The sequence below is a fragment of the Empidonax traillii genome, unplaced genomic scaffold, assembly GCF_003031625.1.
Source record: "Empidonax traillii isolate 1590-97213 ecotype Southwest subspecies unplaced genomic scaffold, ASM303162v1 scaffold543:size1229247, whole genome shotgun sequence".
Classification (NCBI taxonomy): domain Eukaryota; kingdom Metazoa; phylum Chordata; class Aves; order Passeriformes; family Tyrannidae; genus Empidonax; species Empidonax traillii.
In genome coordinates, this window is record NW_020955736.1 from 512470 (window position 1) to 524923 (window position 12454).

Here is a 12454-nt window from a genome sequence, read left to right on the forward strand (position 1 = left end):
GGCTCCACCGCCTACTCCCGCCGCCGCCGCGATTGGCCCGGCCCGCCCCTCGCCCCGGCGCCCAGGCCGCCTCCCTCCCCGGCTAAAGCGGGCAGTAGGTGAGGGGAAGGCGGCCAGAAGGGGAGCATGGTCGCGGCTCCGCAGCAGCCTCCGCCGCCGCGCCGCGCCTCCCTGCCCGGCCTCCAGCGCGGCTCCCGGCGCCCGCAGCCGCGCGGGGCTCTGCGTTAGCGGCGGGGGCTGCGATGCACAAGCCGCCGCCGCCGCCTCCTCTTCCTCCTCCCGCCGCCGTCGCCGCGCATCCTCCCGCCGCCTGAGGACGCGGCCGCCTGCGCCCCCGCGGAGAGAGGTAAGCGGCGCGGTCAGCGCTGTCCCCGCACCCGCGGAGCCCCCTCCGCCCGCCCGCGGAGCCGCCGCGCCGGGGCATCGCCAGGCTGGGGCTGCCCTGCGCCTGCGCTCGCTGCCCGCATTAAAAACTTCCTGCGTGCCTCCCGCTGCCCGGGGGGTGCCGTGCTGAGGGCGGCGGGCCCTCGGAATGTTGCTGGGATGGGTTTGGGATTTTTTTTTCCGGTTTTATTTTTCATCGGGGCTTGAGGGTCCCCGCCCCCGCCGCTCACCCACAACTTCGGGCGCTCGCTCGGGGAGCGGTGGCGGCCGCGCGAACCACCCTCCCCCAGCCCCGGGGGCGGCGATGTCCCCGCGGATCCCCCCGCCGTGCTGGGAGCGGCTGTCCCGCTGGATCCTCCATCCCACCCCCGGGCCCGCGCCCGGAGCCGCCCCGAAACCGGCTGGGAATGGATCGGCGCGCACCCCGCAGGCAGACTGCTTCCGTCCCTGCCTGCTTCCCAAACGCCTCGGCCAGCCCCGTCCTCTCCCTGTGCCTGGAATGTATTCCCGTTCCCCCTTTTCTTATTTATCCGTAGACCCACGCGTGATGTATACGACGAACTTCTCGGTACAATATGGCTAAAATACATATATATACACATATATATGTGTATATATTTTAAAGCACTTCGTACGTTTCCCACGCTGGTGACATGCCCTCGCCGGTGTGAGATTTGTTTGGCTGCTGATGTGCTTTTCCATTGATTTTTTTTTTTTTTTGGGGGGTGTTGTTTTCCTTTAACTTATCTCCAAGCCCAAGTGCTGCTTTGGTGCCGTTCGGAGCGCAGAGGCGCATCCCTTGGGTACCGGTTTTCGGAGGGTCTCGCTTAGGCAGGGAGGGAAAAGCTACTTTGTTTTTTGACATTGAGTGGATGTGGCGAGCTGTCCTTGTCGTGCGTGTGAGGATGCAGGTCTGTGGTCCCCGGGATTTTGGCTTTGGGTCCCTGTGCCTCCCTGGAGGGTGGAGAAGGGTCTGGAGGAAGGGAGTCATGGGGATGGAAGATTGTATTTGTCATACACTTCATAAACAGTGTACGCTCATCGTCTCTGAGATTATTTTATTTTTTCTGCTCTGGTCTCATTTATTAAACTGAGAATATTCCTAGAACGCTGAAGACAGATTTATCTCCCCACCATCACTAAAAATAACGGAGCCCTGGCCATGTAGTTGGTTCCTTATCTTTTGTTATTGTATAAGAAAACTGCAGAGAAAAAATAGAGTGTTCTGGTAACTAGATTAAGGGGGATTTAATCACTTTTCCATCAATGAAGGAAAAAGCCATGCATGTTTGCTGCAGGCTTATTAGTTGTTTAAATGAAAGATTATATAGAGCATATTTCTGATAAATGAAGAAACTTTCTCTTTCCTGATAGTCTTTAAAACAACTGAGCAAGTGTGTATGTGTAGGCACGTGTGAATCTCTTGCACCGATTTAACACATTTATCAGGCTCTTCTTTTGAGGTACTTAAAACCCAAACTACTGTAGCTTTAAGGTGACTGCAGATAACAGTATTATTGTTTCTTAAAATTAGCAATGGGCTGAAACTTTAAATCCTCCTTGAAAGATATGATCTGTGGGAGAAAAGGGATAGTATTCCAGCAAGCTTTATTTTTTTTTTATTATTGTTTGCCTCCAAACCAAAACAACAGTGTGTCTTTCTAATATTGTTGTATTCTGGCTTAAACTGCTAATGGCTTTATTTTTTTTTTCTCCATGTGGAGAAAAATAAAGTACAGCAATATTTTATTCTGACATTTATCTGCGTCAAACTTTAGTTATGCTCAAGAGGTTGTTTAATCTTCTTTGAATAATGTGCAGGGTTGGGGTTTTTTTTGTTCTTATAACCTGTTCTCATCGTGTGTATTTATGGAAGTTGTCTTCAATATAAGATGAAATATGGGAGCTATGCAAATAATTTAGTGACCCATCTAGAATAAGACTTAGCCAGCATATGTGAACTACGTTTTTCATTGCCTTGTTTTGTACAGATATTTTTTTTCCATAACATTCACATTGATATTTCCTAATAATTCCTACAGTATTTTACTTGAAAATTAAAGTTTGGTGTTTGAGTTACTACCCCTTTGAAAATATAAAGGTATCATTGTGATTTATTTAAAAGCGGAAAAACATCCTGTCGTACCAAGCAGTTGTCTTTCAAGTAATGACATGTAACACCTAATTTGAAAGAATTTTTGTTAATGTTCATTTCACTTACTGTAGAGGGTCTTAAATGAACTCTGAAATACAAACTGGGCTCTTGGTCTCAAACTGCCCGACTTTAGTGTATTTGTTGTCTTTGGTAGCTTATAAAATGTGTGCACAGTGTGTCAACCTTTCCCTTAACAACAAAACCTATGAGCAAATGTTCAGTGTGAATTATATTACTGAAATAAAATATTCTATAGTTGTCATGGTTACAAATAGAGGCAGGGTTACTGGTTTTCATCTGCATGCTGGGGAGGGGGGATCTAGTTTTGTCACTTTTTAATTACATTTCTAATGAGTGATGGTCATACTTCAGGTACCCAATATATTACATACATGGCACACAGTGAATTAGATTTTGTCAAAGTCTTGCTGAAACGAAACAAAAAGTGGTGGTGTGCAGGAACAAACCCTTGTTCCTGTTTCTTTTTTTTTTTTTTTTTAAAGCAGAAATCTTGAGGGAAGAAAGTACCCACCTCTGTTTTGTCTCAGCTTCTAGATTAGCATGCTGCCGGGGTTGGTGCTCTTCTTCAAACAATAATGAGAAGTATATAGTGCGTATGTTGGCTGGAAATCTTCTCAATGAAGGGAGAAGAAGGCATGGATTTAGGAATTAAATGTGATTTTTTTATTTTGGGGGGGGGGGATGTTACTGAGCACTGTATCTGGTGCTATCACTTTTAGTGCCTCTTTCTGAGGGGAATTCATTATGCCCACGTTTACTGTGATAATCTCTCCAGTGATGCTGCTTCTCTCCCAGGCGTCCCTCTCTCCCAGGTTGCGATCTCTGGTGTCCCTGGGAGTTGCTCAGGTTCGGCACTGCCTGAGCAGCCACCAGAATCGGGACCGTAACTATTTGCAGTTGTTGGCACTTATCCCAGTGCTGCTTCTCTTCTCCTCCGTGCTCATCTGCATTTCAGTCTTGTCTGTGCCTACTTGTTTTCCTGACCTTTTAATTTAGTTCCGAAACCTGATGGACCCAGTTCTTCTGAAGCACAGCAAAAAGAAATAAAAAAGATTAAGGGACCAAAAAAAGTTCTTATTTTTCCTTCCCTTCTGTATGTAGAGCCTTTGTGTGCTGTGGTGGAAACTCACACAGCATTAGGAGGAAAAAGTACCCCTGGATCTGCAAATGGAGGGAGATATTCCAGGCTGTCCCATCTTGTTTAACCCTTATACCTTACATCATAGCCCTTTTGTGCAATTTATTTTTTAATCTTAGAAATGGTTGGGAGTTCTTTGCTGCACTTTGAAGTTTTGGTGCCTTTAATATTTTTATTCATTTTTTTAGCATCTCTTCTTTAGGTTGAGCGTAGGCATTGCTGAAGTTCTTGTAGTCACTTCTCCACTAACTCCATCGATGCACTTGGATTTGCTGCCATAGGCTACGGACACAGGGAGCCCAGACACCTGAAGGCCTTATCCCAAAACTGCTCTTTATGCAGAACCTCAACTTCGTAGTGCAACACTCAGGTCCACATCTTTTTCAGATCACTAATTCTTTGTGCCGTAACTGAGACATTTAGCTAGCTAAAATCTCAGCATGGGTTTGTGACTTACTTGGTCCTTCAGCTTTTTTTTTTCTTTTTTTTTTTTTTTTTCCTCCACAAATCTTCCATTTTGCAGTATTTGGCCTTGCAGTATGCTGATTCAATAACCTCAGAAATGACACAGTATCATTAGATTCTGTGATTTATTTGTATATCTAATCACTTTCTTAATGTACTCCCCTTTCCACAGAAGAAACTGTATAAAACCTATATCCTCAAGCCCATAAACATATCAATTAGATAACGTTGCCTTGAATATACCTGCGGGTACCCGAATTATTGTATTAACCCTTTGTCACATTTTTTCTTTTTAGATTTCCCTTCTGGTTTTGTTTTGGCTTACCCAATATGGGGAAAGGTTCCAGCATTTTTCCATGCAGTTAACTCTTCCATAAAGTTACTTGTAGGAAGGTGGAGCTCCTGTGTGAAGGCTGAAGACTCTCTTCTCAAGAAGTAAACTGCCAACAGCGACTCGGAGTGTGAGGCTGTATGACACATAAACAGCTTTGACATGCTTCTGTCACTTCTATGTTTCCTTTGTTACCAGAAGTACAAAGAACTCCTCCTCAGCTATAAAGAGAGACATTAAAGGGAAATAGATGAGAAATCTCTTATGGGAACGCCTTTCTGTCAGGTTTTTACAAGTCAACGTGCTTCACAGGGTGTGAATATGCATCATTTACCTGTTACAGTGAAATCAGACCTGGTGCAAGCAGTGCCCCAAGAAACCTTCCTGATGCTGTTGTTATGCAGCCAGTCACCTCCGTGCTGTCTTGACCATCTGATAAATGACAGTAACTGAATTCCTAGTCACACTCTTCCATAAATAATTTTATATTGTGGATAAGAATATGTGGAACATGGGACCATTTTGCTTAATTTTTATGTCCTGCTTTTTTTTTTTTTTTTGGTTTTTATCTGTGGTGCTGAAATGTAGGTTTTCAAATATTCTCCACTTGTATTTTGGCCATAATTGGCATTAACATCAGAAAAACACTTAGTTTTTGGTGGTCCTAAATTTCAGGTAATTGATAGTGCTGGCCTCCAGTAATACTGACTCTGTGAAAGGATCTGCTGAAGGCTGTAGACAAGACTTATTTTAAAATAAATTTAATGTTGTTTTTGTAGTGTTCTGTGATTTGGGCTTTTGCTTAATTCCTTGCTGTCCATTATGATATGCTATGTGATGTGTGATGTTAAATGCCTGGATTTCTGTTCAGGTTTGTTTTTTCTTGCACTAACCTCCAGTTTTAGGACTACATAAGTACAGGTAGTATGCAATTTGACTGAGAACCAGATTATGTCTCAAGGTGTGCATTGGAACTCGTTCAGTGCAGCAGTTTGCAAAAAAAATCTGCCACTGATAAAATTCCTCTGCAGCATTGCTGTTAACTAAAAACTGTTAGGTGTGTCATGGTGTTTGGACTGTCAGTGTAGTTGAGAGATGCTGTGAAGAATCCCTCAAGTTGATACAGAGATATTGGAGCCAATAACAGTGTCCTGTAGCAGCGCTCAAAATCAAGATGTGCCTAATTTGTTGAGCGGGACCCTATTCATACATCTATTGGTATTTTAATTTTTTTTATTTATTTTATGAAAGCCTTCCCCCCCAAAATCCCACCCCACAACCATGATCCGCATGACAATGCAGACATTAGAAATCCTGGATTTAGAGTGTGTGATTTAGGGGCTTTTGCTTCAGACACTTCTTAAAGTCCATGCTGATGAGTAATTAATATTTAAATCGGATAATTCTGCTCTAAGATATGCTCTGTCAGACCTTGTTGTAGGATTTTGTTTTTGGTCTGCAAAAGCAATGCTGGTGGATTTGCAGATCGCAGCATGCTGTAGCTACTCAAAGAAAAGTTTCTTTTCTCAGTCTGAGGCTTAACCATGCTGTTTCCCTTAATTAGAGGGAGAAGAATTTAAATGCCGTTAGTTTTTCCAGCCACAGGTAAACCCCAGATCAAAAGGAGAGGTGAAAGAGTTCAGGAAGTTCATCGTAGTAATCACTCGACATGGAATAACTTTAAAGTGGATGCAGCTGTGTTTACCTGTGCTTTGAAATCTATATGTATTGCAAAGTTTGGTTGATTTGTAGCTTGTTGAGCACCTGAATTCATTAGATGATTCCTAACATATTGTATACTTCAAAAACTTCATTTTTCACTTACTCTTGATTTTTATTGTCTCTTGCCTGCCAAGGGTGGAACAATGCCAAATTGGAACACTTCATATTACAAAACGTTGTCGGGTATATAAATGTCTGGAAAATGCTTTTGAAACTATATGAAATGCTGCAAAATAAAGTTAAGCAATATCCTTTTCAGCTTATTCCTTAACCCTTTGTTAAGTTTGGGAAGGCAGCAGGGGACAGAAGCTGCTAATTCTGTATGAAGTTTCCTGTGTTTCAGTATGAACAGCAAAGCACAAAAATATACATATATGTAAAATGTATAAACTAATTCAACTATATCGACCTCTACATGATGAAATGGCTTCTTGATGGTGTCTATTCTTAAGTATATCCTTAATATGGGATGGATCAGCAGAACTGTTTAGTGTGATGTTGCTTGGATTGTCAGGAACTCTTGATGGCAGTGGAAGTTGGTTCTTCTGGTTTGGGATTTTTTTTCCTTTTGCCTTCTTGAATGACTTGTTTTAATAAAACGAGTTGGAGGCTATAAGGGATGTCTCAGAAGGAGATGAATGACAGAAGGAAAAAATTGTACAGGTGGCAGTAGTCACTGGAGTAGATAGAAACTTCTGGAAGATTGGAGTAAGTGGCTGCTTGATTTTTATGGCAATGGTTATATTTTAAGGGTTTTCTTTAAAATGGCATGTTCATATAAATAGCTGCTTCAAAGATGTAAGTTGTTTCTTCCTCATTCTCCCTTCTCAGTTGGGAATAGGAGTAGATGCAATAACGCTTAGCCAGATGTTCTTTGTGGCTCTGGACTGCTCTGCTTTCACCCCAAACAGTGGGTTTCCCCTCAGCTTCACAAACAGCTTGATAGATGACATCTGAAAAGCCTCTGTGCTACCACAGACACTTTGCAGTCCATCCTATTTGGAGTAGATACACTAATGATATCGTATGGTGAGAGATTGTGAGAAATTATGTACTTTCTTCTTGTAGAAGGGCGCAAAAAGTGCGCGGCTAACAGTTCCAGGCCATCTCTGATAGACTTGCTAATAAAATACAAGGCAAAATGTTAAATATACTGCACTGCCCTCTTTATTATTCTATTTTCGGCTGATCATATGAGGAAAGTATGTATTATTTAAACAAAAGTCACTGCTCTGAGTGTGTCTTCTGTTCCTTCTCTCCCCCACATTGTTTCACATTTCTAAACATTGAGCATACCAATCAATATTCCATTAAGAGGAGAATTAACTTGGGAGAAGCTTGCATGTATTTGCATGTAGTATCTTATTTCTTGGTCTGTGGATTTGTGTTGCCTTTCCCCAGTGCCGTTTTTTTTTGTGTTTTTTTTTTTTTTTTTTTTTAAACAACACTCTAAATATTTGTGCAATTACTTTTGGTGGCAAGGTTTGCCATGCCCCATCTTAACTTTGTCAATATGAATTGCTGGCGGGGCCTTCTGCAGTGCCCCGCTTGCAGGCAACATCAGTCAAATGTTTGTAGTTACCTTTTTGCTTCTGTTGTACAGGAGCTGGACATCAAGGTACTGGGCTTCAGATCAAATGTTGCCCCCGGTTACACATATGTAGTTAATAGAAATCAATGTAACATTGGCCTAAATGAAAGTTGGGTTTGATCTCTGGTGAGTTAACTCTTATCTTGTTTACACTGATGCTAGTCTGAATTTTTTGCCCATTCTCAAATTCAGAATTTGTGAGGCTTTGGTAGTCCGTGCCAGCATTTTATTCCTTATGATCTTTGTACAAGACTGAAAGTAAAAACCACCTCCTTGCTTTCTGAGGTCTGAGCCTTAAGACTGCAAACAAATGTAATGAGATTTGATTAAAACCTGCCTGTGGCACATAAGAGCGTGGGCTGTGGCTGTGTGGGACCTCCTGGGGAACCTCTCAGTTGATCTTGATGTGTGAATTGTCGCAAGAGCTACTGAACTGTGGACCAAATCCTGATCTAGTTAACACCTGTGGAGCTGACATGTTCCAATATGTATCTGATGTTGCACAGCACTTCTCTACCCTGAGGAGCAAATCACTTGTGAAATTCAACTGTGAAGGTCTTGAGGTCAGAGAAAAAGTCTGCAAATCTCAGTAGATGACAGCAAATGGAAGAGAGGGGGAGGACAATATTTGCTGGTCTCTGGTTTGTACAGTCCAGGTGCTTCAATAACTCTTTTCTTCTTTGCCTTTGCACTTGTGTATTTATAGAATGGGCCAAATTTGTCCTTGACCCAAATCTGTGCAGTTAAATCAAGTTATGTTTGGTATCCTGCACATATTAGATAAATGTTCTACCTTTTCTTTTTAAGTTTATCAAATCCCCAAAAGTAAAGCCTATGTCCTAGCACATTTTTTTTTTCCTTTGGAAGAAAAGTGTGTAATTTTATGATTAAACTTCTGGGCAGTTAGAGTTCTGCAACATCAGAACCTTATCTCTTTGTGAACTAAAAGGCAATGGGAAGTTGTGACTGATATTTGAGTTGTTATTTATAGGAGGAAAAAGCAGAGCAGAGAAATGGTATAGAAACTAAGGAGACAATAAGGCTTGCCTGAAGTCCCTAAAATACAGGACTGGCTTTAAAAGTGGTACTTGGATACAGAACTGCAGTCAAAGTTGAAAAGGAGAATTGTGGTTCACTTGCTGCCATAATACTCTTTATTTTGGTTTGTTTTTCCTCTGTCTCAGAAATTCTGAAAGCCCATTTGTGGTTGTGTAGGGTATGTTCTTGCTAAAAAAGAAATTGAAGCAAGTTTTCCTTAAATTCACTATTTCAATACCACACTTGAACAATTCACAGCAGAATTCTTCAAGCCTTCTAAAAACTGTTCTTAGACAAATCTTGTTGTTGCAACAGCTAAGTTATTGAAGTATTGTATTTCAGAAATAATACAAGTAAAACAAAAAACCCAACCCCTTGTGCCATGCTGGCACCTTTATTCAAAGAACTTGATGCAGCTGCAGTGCTCTGATGTCAGAGTTAATGTGGTCTGGCTTAAGATCAAGACTGACATCCAGTTGGGTCAGGTTGAGAAGCTTAAACATTAATTGATGATGGAAATTCAGGTGCAGCTCGAGCCCAGGCATCTACTGCTTGAGGTGATGGTTAATCAGGTCATTAGGTACCTCTCTACTTCTCGTCTGGAGAAGCCAGTGGGCTGGTGAGACTTTTGCTGCATGTAATCTGAGTGGAAGCCCTGGTTAACCATTTCCTTCCTATTTTCAGGCTATACTCTTTATCAGGCTGCTATTCAACTTCAGAAAAATATGAACAGGCTCGAATTTCCTCAAGGTACTTACTCAAATGATGTCACATATGACAGCAGATTATCATCATGGCCAGGCTTCGTGAACAAAGGTTTGAGAGGGGCTCTACCCACGCTTGCTACAGCAGATTATAAGTATTTCCTGTATAAATATTATCTTGTAAAATTAGAATCTATCAGTTCATGGTTTTAAGTAGAACAGTAATGTCTTGAATTTGACTATAGCCATTTCTAAGTTTGCATAAGAGGATAGTTTTACCCTAAAAACAAAGTAGAAGCCCCTTATTTTTACATAAAAATTGTGAAATTAACAGCAATCAGAACTGTACAACCTTGGGCTATCTTCTTGATTAGAAAATTGAAAGATGGGAGCGGGGGGGAAACAAAAACAAAAAACAAACCAAAACTCCCCAGGACTATGAGGATAAGGTCCAAGAAATGTCAGTACTAATTTTACCTAGATAAACTCTTTCTTTTAATTTTAGGCAAAAATTTAGGAGCATAGACATTGTGCATGTAACTGTTGCACACATAAGTAGACCATTTAATCTTGGCTTGCTCTCTCTAATAAGACAAATATTTCGCTGCAGCTGCAGTCAACATAATGCCCAGAGATACTTGCAAGAATGACGATCCTGAAGCAGTGACAGAGGTAATACAGTAGAACACCAAGTGAGAGCATTGCTCCATGAAACCCTTGGCCTCTGCCTTCAGAAGAAATTGTAAATGTAACTCTGAATCTGTGGGTGGGCAAAGAGGAATCTTAAACTGTGAGCGAAGCCGTGAGCAGGCTTACCCATTGGTATGTGACCTGGCTGCCACTAGAGAGGGAAGGAACTCTATAGAGAGCAGGGATGCAGGACTTAGAGGAGGCCACATGTCAAATAAATGGGTGGTTTTTGATAGTTTTGTTTTTCTTTCTGAGGGCAGAAAAGGAGGGCGTGAATGTTAAATCATATAATTGTTTATACCCAAGAACAACTTCACAAGAAAAGTTGTGTGTTGCCCAGAAACATCTATAAAAAGGCAGAAATGCTTCACATTCCACATATAGATCAAAGTTGCAAATATTCTTGGCATAAAGCAGCAGTTAACTGCAAATTGTACTGTGGAAGCTGGAAGCAAATTTCTAACCACCCTGGTGAACAGAAAAAGTGCCATATTCTGCACAAAATGGAAGCACAACGATGTTCGGAGGAACTCTGGAAAGCAGTGGAGTTCTTCCATTTTCCTTCATGTGACGTGAGTGTTCTGTTCTGCCTTTTTATTTAGCTGCAACTAAAAGTTTGCTATTGCACCAAAAAAAAAAAATTTTCCCAGAAACTATGTGGGGTCATCTTGAGTTCTTTGAGTAACTGCAGCTTTTTTTGGCTGTTAGGGTCAAGCTTGTGCAGTCCCATCTGCCTGGTGGCTCTTCCCTTCCAGTTTGGCTGGAAGCAGTCTGGTTTACATATATAGATATATTCTCAGAGTAGCTGTTTGTGCACTCTGCCCCCAAGTTGCAGCATTCTCTTCTGTCAGTGCATCTTAAACCTTCAGCTCTCTCTTTTTTTTTTTTTTTTTTTTTTACATATCCCACTTCAGATTAATGAAAGCACCACCCACAATTATTGAGCATATGAAGGATAAAACACATCCTGTTAACTTCAGTTTATATTTGAGGGTTTTTTTTCTCCATCTTTGCTTTTTCTGTTTAGCAATAAACTCTCCTGGAACAAGGGCTGTTATTTTTTTCCTGTACAGTTAGAGCTGCCTTCCTAGTTGTGCCTGGTGCTTTAACAGGACAAAAATGATTCATAAGCTCTGAAAGTGCTGCTCTTTTCCACCCCTCCTTTCTCCATTTCAGTCGACAAAGATTCTGTTATGCTGAGGCAAAGCAGAACCTAATGCCACTTTCCTGTTCTGTTTCTCTTAATTACATATTTTTGAAGAGAAAAAGATATCCTAGAAAGGTGAAATGAACATTAAAACATGTAATGATTTCTAAAATTATTTTAATAGGATTTTTTTAAACTATGAGATGATTCTAGTCTAGAGATAGTTAGCAGTAAAACATGGGTTTGCTAGTCAGGGGTGTATCTGTTTCTTCTGGAAAGCAAGCATGTGCTTTGTCTCACTCCATTAAAAATAGTAATCCCAAGAATATATTGAAGGCTCTGAACTATTTCGGAGGTGGTTGTTGATGTAGAGGTCCACAGTCACGCCCACCAGAGGGCATTTTATCACCAGTTTCTTGGGGAAAAAGTTTTTTTTCCTTAAGTCATGAGTAAAGTAGTAAATATTGGATGGGAAAGCACTATCTGAAACATTGTACAAATAGCTTTTTTGTTTATATATAAATACATATGCTTATTTCCTGGCTGTATTTATATGTAAATAAGTAGTGATGTCAGCTTGAATGGTTGGGTTTCCCCTCCGCTTCCTAAATACTTTCTAATTTTACTGAGGGATAATCTGGAGAAAAAGGAATTCCTTAAAGCTCTCCCACAGCTGGTATAGCCATCGGTTACCAGGAAACTGCCCTCTCTACCACACAAGCCGAGCAGATGCTCTGGATGATTGCAGTGTACCCTTGCTCCCCTTTTCCAGGGCACTCGGAAGCAGAGGCTGCTGTTCAGAAGCCCTACTCATTTAGGAGGCTGGAATTTGCGAATATGCTTAATAGTGAAGCCCCTGGATCTAAAGGAAGCACTTGGCAGCCAGGGAAGTGTACATCTGCCAGATGGACCTGACGTCTTGTGTTTGGCAGCAGTTAATGCTAAGGCATGATATGCAAAATCCAAGAATGACAACTAGGAAATGAATTTTTATTTTAAAAACTGTGGTGTGCTTTTTTTTTTTTTTTTTTTTTTTTTTTTTTTTTTTTTTTTTTTTTTTTTTTTTTT

At 41.4% G+C, this 12454-nt stretch overlaps 1 protein-coding gene across 2 annotated transcripts in view; it reads left to right on the forward strand.

Annotated features, from left to right (window-relative positions):
- Positions 1–252: 252 nt before the first annotated feature.
- The window catches only part of KLHL29 (kelch like family member 29), a 391804-nt gene continuing 379602 nt past the window's right edge, over positions 253–12454 (forward strand). The window contains exon 1 of one of the 2 annotated variants that reach the window (XM_027897467.1): positions 253–346. The gene's annotated coding sequence lies outside the window, so the exon portion shown is untranslated. The remainder of the gene's footprint in view (positions 347–12454) is intronic. The other variant, XM_027897468.1, reaches the window with a different exon arrangement.